Raw genomic sequence first — 14107 nt, forward strand, 5'->3', positions numbered from 1 at the left:
TGTAAACACTTAAATTTAACTTCTCCATCCCTGCGCTAACATAGTGTTCAGAGACACACAAAATAGCTATACCTTCACAATTTACCCCATTTTCTAAGCATACAAGAAGCTCATCTATCTTATTTTTCAATTCTCTAATGTCCTAATGAAACACACAAATTTTATTTCTTTGGATATTGCTACAGACATTATGGCACTGTTCTTTTTAATCTCTTTCAATACTCTCTGTCTATGACATGACCCTAACCAAAAAAACGTTACCTCTGACTCCAGTAATCACAGGTATTTTGTCTTATGTGCATGTGGCCCTTCTTACATTTTCTGCAAGAAACTCAACTAATCTACCCTGCCCCCCCCCCCCCCCATTCAGATGCAGGCCATGACTAGAGTAACGCCACTTCCCAATTGCATCAACAGCCACAGCACAGATATGAGATTTAGTTCCTGCCAACAGTAACACCCCCCTCCCCACAGCTCTCTGTTAACATGGTTGACAGCTGTATTAACCCAAGGCTGGTCATGGCGCTGCGAAACATCCAGAAACATCACACGAGTGTGAGCTGTTGCTGCTCCTATTACATGCAGGTAATACCTAATACTACACTCTGAAGTGCTAGCCAGGCTGTTCCCTGCTCCTCCTACTATAAGAACATGGTCCTCGCCATCAAAATCTCTGCTCAAGACCCCTAGGTTTTCTTTAACCTGGTTAAGCTTACCACTGGGTTTCACAATGCTTGTGACCTGGTACTCGACTCCTAGCCTATTCCGTAGGAACTGGCCTACACCTCTCCCATGAATGCTACCTGACAGCAGGACTCTTTTCTTTCTGCTTGACTCCCGACCTAGCATTACAATTGTTACTACAAGTCTGCTGCACCCTAGTTTGCTCAAAAACTGTTTGAGGCTCTTCTACTTCAGGTAACAAATCAAATTGATTGCTCACTGGAATCTGGAAAGTGATTTCTGGGGTTTTCGTCTTCTGACTACGACTTGTTACCTGTTCCAAGCTCGCACTGTCTCTTTCCCCCTTCAACTTGTCTGATTCTAAGTATGCCATTTCTAGTTCAGCCTGGAGGGCACATATCTTTTTTCCCTGTTTTACGATTTTCTTGTCGTGGGTACATAACCTCCAACTCCATTGACAGACCTCATCTGGCACTATAACAGCTTCCCTGCTATAATCACCCCAGTGAAACACCAACCCACAATCCTGACATTTCACTCCCATGCTCACTAATCTACGATAACATCCACATTTGTCACACATGATGGCGGATTAAACAATACAAATTACACTATAAACAATTCCACTGTACCAGTTAATAATTAGTACAAAGTAACTTAGCTTCTGGTGAGATGAGCAGAGAACTTCTGGGCGTCAGGCGAATATAGCAGCAGGCAAATGTAAACAGCGCTAAGTTAATTGGTGGCGTAGGTTATAGTGGCGGAAATCACAAAAAGAGTAAGAAACTGAAGATGCTCATATTTTCTAATGACAAATTTGAATAGGGGTACACTGAAATATGTATAATACTCTTATTAAAACAGAAACTCCACTTAACGACTTTACTGCACAATATGTAAAATTGACTATACAGACGTATAGAGACACAGAAAACACGAACCGAATGCAAACTATACATCCACAATACTCTTTAAAATAAAGCCACACCGACACTACCTGGAAATTATTGAATAATCACACAACTTACTGTGGTCGATAACGAAAACAAACCCATGCCAACAGCTTGCAGTTTATAAGTTATCTTTCCACAAAACCCATGCAAGTAAAGGAGAAGCCTTCAATAGATAATAATTTACTTATTTAAGCTACAATATTGCCTTAATAAATTGGGAAAGTATGATTTGTAGTTCAATGCTGAGAGTCTACAAAATTTTAATGGAGAAATTTGCGGCCATTTATGCATGTTTGTTTTAAACTATTTGCTCCAGCAGCTGAAGTAAGCTTCGGTATGCAGCCAGAAAAATATAAGTTTAATGATATTTTGACTAAATAAATGAACATTTTTGGAAATAAGACCAATAATGAGTTCGAAAAGAATTCCATCATTAGAACCAAAAACTGATAATGAATTTATTTTTAAAGTAATTAGAAGTTATAATGTTTTTAAAGTTAAAAGAATAATGAATATAAATGATTATATAAATTATACAAATGAGTATATCATTAAAGAAATCAGAGTTAGTTAGTACTATTGGGCTACAGGAGTTTCAATTTTGTCCAGAATTATTCAGAAAGACCAGGTAAAGAACAAAACATGTACCTAATATAAATTATTGTTACAAATTTCAGGATGTTACTGGAAAAACTCGACTACCAAGAGAACAAAAAATAGTGAGACTAGATCAAATTTATCCACTGGGTAGCAAACTATCCGAGCAAGGAAAAGAGACTGAGCCATCAGAAAAGCATTTTTTTGAAGTTAAAGAAATAAAAGCGAGATTTAATGAAAAATTTCAAGCTATTAATTATAAAATTGTCTTTATGATGCTGATATTGCTAAACTGAATACTGTTAGTGAAAAAAAATTATATAATGCAAGCACTCAATTCTATAGTTGAAGTAGCAAAAAACTTAATTAATTTTAGAAAAGGAGATAAGCTGAATATAACATTGGAAAATCCATAAATGTCTTACACAATTTCTGCAGGATATAAGACATCAAATAATACTTGAGAAGCTGCTCAAGTTTTGTGTGACAAAATCAGAGATATATTAACATCTGATGAGACTATTGATAAAGCAGGTACTTCATTTATTATTCAGATGATAGCAAGTCCTAGAGGCAGAGGTGGTGCAGGTAAAAAAATAATAATCTAGTTGAAGATGAAGACAGTAAAAGATGTAGCACAAGAACTAATAGTAGTGATAATTTGTTTTGTCCTAGAGCAATTATAGTGACTTTAACAAACTATGAAAATAATATTTTGGGTTGAGAACTAACTACACAAATTAGAGAAGGAGATAATGTTGAAGAATTGTTGGATATTGAACTAAATACTGCACATGCTGAGAATTTCAATTAGCTTTCTATAATGGCCTTAGAAAAAAATAAAGACTTGTCAGTATAAAGATGTCAACCATTTTGATGTAATTAATCGTATTAAGGCTTTCTTTGGATCAGTATGTGTCTGTGGTAAATGTAATAAGCCATATAACAACAATTAAAACATAATTTCAAAATAGAGAGAAAAATCTGTATACCATGCAATGGCCCAGGACACGAAACTGTGGAAAACAAGATGTGCTATGAAAACTTGCAATAGATACAGTTACAATGAAGAATGCTTAAAAATTCACTAAGAAGTTGTGATACTACTTATAAATGTGAAGGATTAAAAAGATTTGTTTGAGATCTAAAGAACATGAACATAACTTCGAACTTTGCAGCAACTGTAATCAACTAGTAAAAAACTGAAAATCATGTATTTTGCATGCAAAACAGATTGCAGAAAGATGGTATTTGAGAAAAAAATTTGGTGAGGATTTTATAGTACAAGGTTGTCGAAATTGTAATAAGCGTGGTTGTTATATTAATGGAGAATTTAAAGACTTTTATGTTTACCAAGCTGGGAATGTGAATAAATGGTTGCCAGTAAATAGTTTGAGTGCTGTGAAGATGAATTCCCTAAGAGATTGAATTGTACCTATACAGAAAGATACATGTGGTTTGATTATGACTGGTATACATATTCTAAATCTCATAATAGTTTACGATTTTAAAAGAAATACTGTATATAAATTTAAGACAAGTGGTGAATTCTGTAAACGGGTAAATCTGAAAAAACAAGTATTACACTTTCATAGCTCACTATGCTAAAAATATGATTCACAATTCATTGTCAAGTACTGAAGCCATGTAGAGTGGCCATGCAGCTTGAGGCGCTATGTCAGGGAATGTGTGGCCCCTCCTGGCAGAGGTTCAGGTCCTCCCTCAAGCATAGGTGTGTGTGTGGGGGGGGGGGGGGGGTATGTGTGTACGCATGCATGTGTGCACATGCGTGTGTTTTGTTCTTAGTATAAGTTAGTTTAAGTTAGTAGTGTGTATGTCTAGAGACCGATGACCTCAGCATTTTGGTTCCTTAGGAATTCACACACATATGAACATTTTTTACTGTGTTGAAAATACAATAAAACCATATACCATGTACACAGGAAGTAAGCTGATGTTATTAGAGATAAAACACTTAGGTCTAAAAATGATAGACAGCAATAATTTTGAACAAGATCCATTTATTAGTTTCCAAAAACATTTGATTTGAATGAACTGAAGAAAAGATATTTTCCACATTCATTGAATACACATGCAAATGAAAATTACATATGACCAATTCCACGTACTCAACATTACTGTGTAGACACTATGAAACCGAAAGATATAGAAAAATTTCTGAAATGGCATAGGTCCAGAGTTAAAGAAAATTATGCATTCAATATGAAGAAAGAAATTAATGAGTTCTGTAATTCTGCAATAGATATATTGGGAATAGGTTATTCAGAATTATGAAAACAGTTTCTAGAGAGAACTAATATTGATCCATTCCATGGTTTGACAATTTCAGGTGTTTGTATAGCTATTTACAGATCTCATAATTACCTGAAAATACAATCACTGTATAGGATAAACACAAAAAGAAAATTATAGTATAGAATCCATATGGTGGTTAAACAGGTTTCAACAATCATAATATCTTGCATGGTCTTAATGGTGGAGGAGTAAAAATAACCAGGGCAAACATACATGGATTTCATGAAGAAAATAATACTGTTTATCAATACCATGGTTGATTTTGACATGGTTGTAAAAAATGTTTTAAAAGTGAGACGATTAGCAATAAAAATAAAAAACCCATGGATGATCTTTATCAAAAGACTTTAACAAGATGTGCAGAAATACAAAATGAAGGATATAATTTAGTGGAAATCTGGGAAAGTGACTGGCGTATCTCTCCAGAGTATAAGATGCTTAAAACACACAGTTACCAAAACTTTTCGAACCACTGAATCCAAGAGATACCTTTTATGGTGGTCAAACAAATACAGTAAAATTAAGAGCTAAATCAGACGGTGTTACACCAAAATAAAATATATTGACGTTGTAGTCTTTATCCTACTGTGCAATTTTATGATTTTTATCCTGAACGGCACCCAAGAAAAATATATAGACCAAGATATTATTGTAAAAATTAGTATGGTTTAATAAAATGTAAAGTAGTGCCACTTAAAAGATTGTATCATCCTGTTTTTTGAGTAACCATAAATGGAAAGCTGTTGTTTCCTCTCTGTGTCATATATACTCAAGAAAAAATAAATAAATGCACTCACAATGATGATGAAAGAAGTTCTATTGGAATATGGACAACTGATGAAGAAAGCTGTAGAAAAAGGATATAAAATTTCAGGTGTCTATGAAGAATGGGATTTTAGAAATAAAAGCAACATGTTTAAAAATTATGTGAAAAATTTTATGAAAATAAAATTAGAAACCAGTCCACATGATTTTGAAACTGATAGTGAGTATATCGAAAAAGTTAAAGAGAAATTAGATATTGACTTAGATCCCAGTAGAATAATGGAAAGTCTAGGAAAATGAGCTGTTGCTAAGATATGTCTGAATTCATTATGTGGGAAATATGGGCAAAGGCAAAGTAGGAATCAAAAAGAATACATAACAAATTTACAGCGATTTTATGAGATGTCATTCGATGATCAATTAGATAATATAGATAATTTCATTAAAAATGATATAGTTCAGATAAAGCCAGTTTCAGGGATTATTATCAGGAAAAAAATACAGCTACAAATATTTTTATAGCTGCATTCACTACATCAAATACAAAGCTTAAATTGTGTGATATGTTAGATAAACTAAGAGGATCTGTTATATATTATGGAATGGATAGTGTAGTATATTTTGATAATGGTGAAAATATTGTGGAAACAGATTGTAAGTTAGGTAGATGAACTGATGAGTTAGGAAATAACTGAGTTACAGAATGGGCTTCAACTGGCCCAAAAAGTTATTATGATGAGATAAATGGTAAAAAAACACGGATAATAGTAAAGGGAGTCATCTTAAATTATAAGAATATTATAAAGCTCAATGACACATCTTTGATAAGAGTAATCGAAAGTGAAATAAAGGAAAAGACAGAATTAGAATACAATCAAATCACTAGAGATGTTGATATTAAAAATCTAGTCAACAAACAGGCTAAGAAAGAGTTCACATTTCAGTATGATAAAACAGTAGTTCTAGAAAATTATGATACACTGCCTTGTGGATATTAAAAATTATTTATTATTTAATATAATTTAATAAGATTAAAATAATTTTTGTGTATCTTTTAATAAAGAATAAAATTCATATCATATTTGTTGTACCATTGATGTGCATTTATTAGTTGATTTTTACTGCATTCTCTATATTCTAATTCTCTAATTATTGACTGAGGAACTATTAATAATAAGGCATAGGCTTTGAAATAATTATGTATTATTTTTGGTAATTTATTGATTGGTAAATTATAATTTGCTGCTTTGTTACAGTCATAAAAAAGAGGGAATCTGAGTTTCCTATATCCACTCATATTTCTATATCAGTTTCAGCATAACTATTGACTCTCATTTTGTATTCTTATATATAAATTTGCATAAATACATTAATAGTGTCATTATTATCCTGACTTCTCAAATTTTCTATAATTACAGATGGTTTGAAACATTTTTTGCAAATATTACATTCAACTAGCCTCTCTCTAGGTTTATAATTTCTATTAACAAAGATGACTAATTTTAATTCATCACTCACATTACTCATATTTACATAGATTAAAAATTTAATGGGGTTTCCAATTTTTCGAAGATAGTAATATAAAGGAATGATGCGAATTTCACAATCTGGAGTTCATTATCTGAGTAAATTTTTATTTTTATTTTTGTATGTTGGGTGGATATTCGTATTAAATAATCCCCTAGTTCGCTCAACCTACCCGTTTACTACTTATTCTTATTTGAGATTACCTTAATGACTAGCTATAGTCCTTCCAACGGAAACTGCAAACGCCTAGTAAAGATGTACACCAAACTTCTCTATGAATCACCAGTAGCCAAACTCCGAAGGGTTGTCGCCTATCCAGTTGTAACTGGTATACATTTTTTCATATTGGTATTGGCCTTGCAGATTGTACGATGTATTGTTTTTATGAAACACTCAAATCATTTTACCAAATTGTGGAATAAGTATGTATCCACCATTAATTCATGAGCCAGATTTTCGGAAGCGATTCTCTTACTCAAAAAAACAAAGCATCCACAAAGCACTCTTTTTCTTGCTAACCTTCTTCCCTGTGGAATGCAAATGCTGGGGAGCTCCACTTACTTCTGCTACCTCAGTTACCTCCAGTTCAGTATCATACTGTGTTCTGTGTGAGAACTTCTGGCTCAGAGGTGTACTGCTCCAACATTACCATCAATGTTTCTGAGCATGTGGTTGCAAGTTGTGCAGATGACAGTGCTGCTGGGAAACTGTGGTGTCACCGCCAGACACCACACTTGCTAGGTGGTAGCCTTTAAATCGGCCGCGGTCCGTTAGTATACGTCGGACCCGCGTGTCGCCACTGTCAGTGATTGCAGACCGAGCGCCAGCACACGGCAGGTCTAGAGAGACTTCCTAGCACTCGCTCCAGTTGTACAGCCGACTTAGCCAGAGATGGATCACTGACGACTACGCTCTCATTTGCCGAGACGATAGTTAGCATAGCCTTCAGCTACGTCATTTGCTACGACCTAGCAAGGCGCCATAGCATTTGATATTGAGATTATAACACGTACCGTCAAGAGCGATGTACACCAATTGTGGATTAAAGTTAAGTATTATATCAACTACGTACTTTATTTGCTACTATTAATTCCCTTAACTGTTCCAGACCTCACGCCAGTCAGCGTGTAATTAAAAGCGTGCATTTCGGCCTCCTGTAGCAACACGGTGTTGGCTCTTCTGCCAACACTACAGAAACACTTACCAACTATATAATCAAAGCTATGCAGTTCCTATGATACATATAGAGCTCCCATGGTGAATGTAATGCTGCATGCAGCGTTGATAAAGAATACAAGTGAACAGCCGTGTACATTACTGTGCTGGTTTGAGGCGCTCTGGAATACAATATGTTATCTCAACTCCTACATATTCAGGACGATGTCAACAGCAGTCGAAACGCGAGGAAGGTTCATGACTGAACAGTCCTTGAGGTACTTTTGCACACCATATTTCAGCTGACGTATTACTGTCCTCATATGGCGACGTACGTCCGACACTTTTACGAAGAATCATCACTTCCCTGGCAAGCATGTTTGCGTAACATATCGTTTATGGGCCATGTCATGGAAATGGTTCGCCAGAAACTACTTTATTAGAGTCCTCAAGTAGCTGTTGATGCTCCTCAGACTGTTATGGGAACAATATGGACGATCACTTTCCAGAGTTGTACCTGTGTGCTCTCTGATCACACCACACAAAGATTTGAAGCCCTGGCCGCAGGATGTAGTGGCTGCAAGCAGAATCTAATTCTCAGAGTTCGATATGTATGGATCTGTAACTCCACTCCCCTCATTTAGACACTCTGCAATACGCATTTCATTCCTCTCTGGTGTATCCTTCTTGGTGCAGACAATTTCACAGGTATTTATGTACGGAATTGACACCAGGCGCCAACGTGTTTAACATTATATGTCCAGTTATGTGCCAGCTTGTTTTCAGAGATGCCATACATAGATGAGTCACAATGTAATTTGCATAATCTAGAAGTGATTACAAACCAATGCTTTACTAAACTCCACGATTCTCAAACCTTCTCTGCCTCGTGATGACTGGGTGTTGTGTGATGTCCTTAGGTTAGTTAGGTTTAAGTAGTTCTAGTTCTAGGGGACTCATGACCATAACTGTTAAGTCCCATAGTGCTCAGAGCCATTTGAACCATTTGGACCATTCTCAAACCCAGGAAATAAAAGTAAAATCATAGTAATTTTTAAATAAAATAATTACATCATTTATTCTCTCCCTGGCACAAATCAGCCCTGTGGTCAAAGGTGTAAGCTGTAACCGAATGGTTGAACTGACTCTTTAAAGCAAACGACATCCTGTCTATTGATGAAAGTGAAGGATATTACACATTTCTTTCTATTGTATTAGACACGAATCACAGGTAATTTATCTTATGTTTCACAAACAATGTCCCTGGCTCAGAAGATATTCCCTCAGAAATATTGAGATCGTTACGAGACACAGTCGGGACAAAAATATTCCATCTTTTGTGCGAGATGTGGGACATGTATAACATCTTCCGACATAAAGAGGTATGAAATAACTAAAATTGCCAGGAAAGGGTGTTGATAGCTGTGAATATTACTGAACTATCAGTCCAGTAAGTTATGGCTCCATAATAAGGCATGAAATGTTTACAGAAAAATAGGAAAATAAATACAGGCCAACGATGAGAAGCATTAGTTTGGATTCTGGCGAAACATAGGAACATGAGAATCAATACTGACGCTACGACACATCTTAACAGATAGGTTCCTAAAATGCAGACTTAAGTTATAGTATTTGTAGATATAGGGAAATTTTTTGACAATGTTTACTGAACGATACTTGTTGGAGTTCTTCCTGAAGGTAGGAGGGATAAAATATAGGGAAGTGACGGTTATCTGCAACTTGCATAGAAACCAGCCTGCGGCTGTAGAAGTCGCTGAATATGAAAGGGAGGCAAAAGTCGAGAAGAGAGTCAGACCGGGTTGTAACTTACCCTCATGTTCTTCAGTGTGTACACTGAGCAAGTGGTAACCGAAACCAGTGATATTTTTGGAAAGGAAATGAAGTTCAGGGAAAAGGAACGGGATTAGAAGATGCCCACCAAGAAAACTGAAAGAAGGTTAGTGAAATGTAGTCTAATCCGATGAATTAATGCTGAGGCAATTAGCTTTAGGGATGAATCACTCAAGCGTTTAGAGCAATTTTACTATTTTGACAGCAAATAAGTGATAATGGTCGAAGTAGAGAGGATTTAAAATATGGGCTGGTAATATTAAGAAAAGCTTTTCTGAAAAAGAGGATCTACTTTTACATTAAATACGTTTAAATATGAGGAAGTTTTTGTCTTTAAGTATTTATAAGGAATATATTCTTGTACGCCCAAGTAGAATTTGTTCAAAAAACAGTTCAGACACGAAACAAATAGAAGGTTCTGAAATGTGGTGCTAGAGAAGGCTAAAGTGGTAGGTCTAATATCTGATGAGGAGGTGTTGTACCGAGTTGGAAAAAAATAAATAGTTGAACTACAAAAAGAATTCAGTCAATAATGCACATGCTAGGGCATGAAGGAATAGTCAATCTGGTAACCTCTGGAAGCACCGAAGGTTAAGAAATGGATGTAGGCTGCAATAGTTATAGGAAAATGAATGGACTTGCACGTGGTAGCCTACAATCTTCAGACTGAACACTAACAGCAACAGCTTTTCATTCTTAGTCATTAAAACTAAAGTCCGACCGAACAGTCCTGGGAAGGCCCAACGGTACCGACCGGCCACTGTGTTACTCTCAGCCCACAGGCGTCACTGGATGTGGATATGGAAGGCCTTGTGGTCAGCACTGCTCTCCCGGCCGTATGTCAGTTTACGAGACCATAGTCGCTATTTCTCAATTAAGAAGCTCTTCAGTTTGCGTCACAAGGGCCGAGTGCACCCTGCTTGCCAACAGCGCTCCACAGACCGGATGGTCACCCATCCAAGCACTAGCCCAGTCCGAAAGTGCATAACTTCGGTGATCTGACGGGAACAGGTGCTATCACTGGCGCAAGGCCGTTGGCATACTTAGTCATTGATGTTAAAATAATTCTTATTAGTGTTATCCATACACCAATGTCCACATTTTACTCTCAGATTAATACGAACTTCCCTGTGCGTTTGTCATAGTAAATTTTTTGAAAAATTGACCTTCCATGCCCAGAGAAAAGTGAGTGACACATTACACGCTTTTTTCCAATTTAACACACATTAACGATCACTGTTCCGTAATTGTGTCTAAAACAAATAAGAAATGGAGTATGTGAATGTTGGTCGTAAAATGCACGGAAGTTCAGAGCAGCGAAAGTGGTGAATTTTAACGCTACATTTATGGAAACTTCGTTCTGCCCTATCTCAGCTGACGTCAGGCGAAAGTGACGTAATTTCTCATTGTAAATGCGCTATGCTGACGTGTACTGAGATATGACACAGTAAACAACGCAACCCGTTATCTTCGTAACGCTTCGATGGCTGAGCACGTCGAAAACAGGAAGGAGGACATTGCTTACGCACGATATAGGGTCTGCGAGAGAACAACGAGGTAAGTCGTCAACATCGGGAGATACCCAATTACTGGTCTCTCAAACGTCAAAACATTTTCTGCTGTCGATGGACGTTTAAAAGCGAAACAATTATTCACACTATGCAGTGGCGGATAGACGTGTGGGGCGGGGGGGGGGGGGGGGGGGGCGGGGGAGGGGGGAGGCGTGACCCCCCTTGCGGAACCACCTGCTACGCCACCCGCGCCGCCCCCGCCAATCAGTCCACACACCATTCGTTCGTCTCTTTATTCAGTCGACTCGACTGGATCGAGTTATCGAGTAGTTGTACTTTCCTATGTAGCACGAACGTCCGCGTCATCGTATTTTCTGCGTTTCTGTCTGGCACATAGATAGCTAACACGTACCTACGATAAAAGTCGCGGCCATTCTAGTGATATTAATACGTTATTCTTCTGGCGTTTGTTCGACAAAAATCGCGAATATTCTGCTGTTTTCTTGTACAGAGAACCTTCGATACGTAGTGTTACTAAATACGGACTATTCGCCGTAGGAAGCTGGCTTACATTCAGAAGCAGAAATATTAAGACTGAAGAATAAATAAGTAAAATCTTCTAATTGTAGCAAGTGCAAGTGTGTAGTGTAGTCAAGAGTGTGATTGATCAGTTGATTGTGAAGTATTAATAACAGTAATTCGCAGTAATTTCTCAGTAAAAATATTGTTACGGACTTGTAACAATATTTTTACTAATAATGTAACAATACTTAGCCATACCTAATTCGTAATACGACTTAGGTATGGGAAACCATTGATGCGTATATCTCCGGTAATAGTGACTCTCGAGAAGATTCCTAAAAACGCAACGTTACTATTGATGCCCTCTGTCGAATGCAGTAGAAAGGAACGGAATCGACAATAAAAGTTCCATACATTTAAATTGCCGAATGACGTCCTCAGTGGAAACTCGCTCTTGTATTAAAACGTCGTAAGGTACATATTGGCTTGTCGCTTTCACAGTAGGTATTTACTCACACTCCATAAAAGACTGCATGGCAGCATTCTGGAAGCGAATGTTCTCGAAAGTACCGAGACATACCGGGTGATCAAAAAGTCAGTGTAAATTTGAAAACTTGATAAACCACGGAATAATATAGATAGAGAGGTAAAAACTGACACACATGCTTGGAATGACATGGGGTTTTATTAGAACCACCACATATTGCTAGACGCATGAAAGATCTCGTGCGCGCGTCGTTTGGTGATGATCGTGTGCTCAGCCGCCACTTTCGTCATGCTCGGCCTCCCAGGTCCCCAGACCTCAGACCGTGCGATTATTGGCTTTGGGGTTACTTGAAGTCGCAAGTGTATCGCGATCGACCGACATCTCTAGGGATGCTGAAAGACAACATCCGACGCCAATGCCTCACCATAACTCCGGACATGCTTTACAGTGCTGTTCACAACATTATTCCTCGACTACAGCTATTGTTGAGGAATGATGGTGGACATATTGAACATTTCCTGTAAAGAACATCATCTTTGCTTTGTCTTACTTTGTTATGCTAATTATTGCTATTCTGATCAGATGAAGCGCCATCTGTCGGACATTTTTTGAACTTTTGTATTTTTTTGGTTCTAATAAAACCCCATGCCATTCCAAGCATGTGTGTCAATTTGTACCTCTCTATCTACATAATTCCGTGATTTATTCAGCTTTCAAATTTATACTGACTTTTTGATCACCTGGTATATACAAAGGGCGTTCAGAAACTTTTGCACAGACGTCTCTATTTTCTTTTATTTTTTGCAGGAGGAGAATGAAATATTTTGTGAACATACTTGGAACATTTAGCTATACGTTGAGCGTCCTCAATGTAGCCTCCATCAGCTGTGACGCACCTGGCCCAACGTTCTTTCCATGATGCAAATGCACTTTGGTAAAATTCTGGGGATTGACTTTTACACCATCGCTTGACACAAGAAATAAGGTCTTTCTCACTATCAAATGATTTATCGCGCAGGTGGGCCTTCAGACGACCAAAGAGGTAAAAATCAGATGGAGCCAAGTCCGGAAGCCGGCCGGGGTGGCCGAGAGGTTCTAGGCCCTACAGTCTGGAACCGCGCGACCGCTACGGTCGCAGGTTCGAATCCTGCCTCGGGCATGGATGTTTGTGATGTCCTTAGGTTAGTTAGGTTTAAGTAGTTCTAAGTTCTAGGGCTCTAATGACCTCAGAAGTTAAGTCCCATAGTGCTCAGAGCCATTTGAACCAAGTCCGGAATGTAGGGAGGATGAGGAACAATTTTCCAACCCATTTTCCTGATTTTCTCCTGCGTCATTAATACTTCATGGGATTTGGTATTGTCATGGTGTATTCTGATGAGGTGACCCTGAAGCTGTGGTCTGTGGGTCTTGATGGCACGTCGCAGCTTGTCCAAAGACTGACAGTAATGGTCCCAGATAACTGTGGAGCCAGGTTCCAAAAAGTCAATGAAAATACCGCCACACTGATCCCAGAGGAAGAAGGCCATCAGCTTTCGGCCTGCTGTTCGTGAAAGTCTTGGTTTCTTCTTCCGAGGGAATCCGTATGACGCCACTACATGGATTGGGTTTTGCTCTCCTGTTCGAAAAAAAAAAAAAAAACATGTTCCATCCTGGGCAATGACGCCGTCAAAACACTGTTTCCACTCTTCAGTAAAGGTCCTTATAAGACCATCGCACGCATTCTTCCTCATCGTTTTCAT

At 37.6% G+C, this 14107-nt stretch overlaps 1 protein-coding gene across 1 annotated transcript in view; it reads right to left on the reverse strand.

The window, feature by feature from the left end:
- The window catches only part of LOC126484362 (UDP-glucosyltransferase 2-like), a 109219-nt gene that overhangs the window by 87349 nt on the left and 7763 nt on the right, over positions 1-14107 (reverse strand). The window lies entirely within an intron of this gene.

The sequence above is a fragment of the Schistocerca serialis genome, chromosome 6 (assembly GCF_023864345.2).
Source record: "Schistocerca serialis cubense isolate TAMUIC-IGC-003099 chromosome 6, iqSchSeri2.2, whole genome shotgun sequence".
In the NCBI taxonomy this organism is placed as follows: domain Eukaryota; kingdom Metazoa; phylum Arthropoda; class Insecta; order Orthoptera; family Acrididae; genus Schistocerca; species Schistocerca serialis.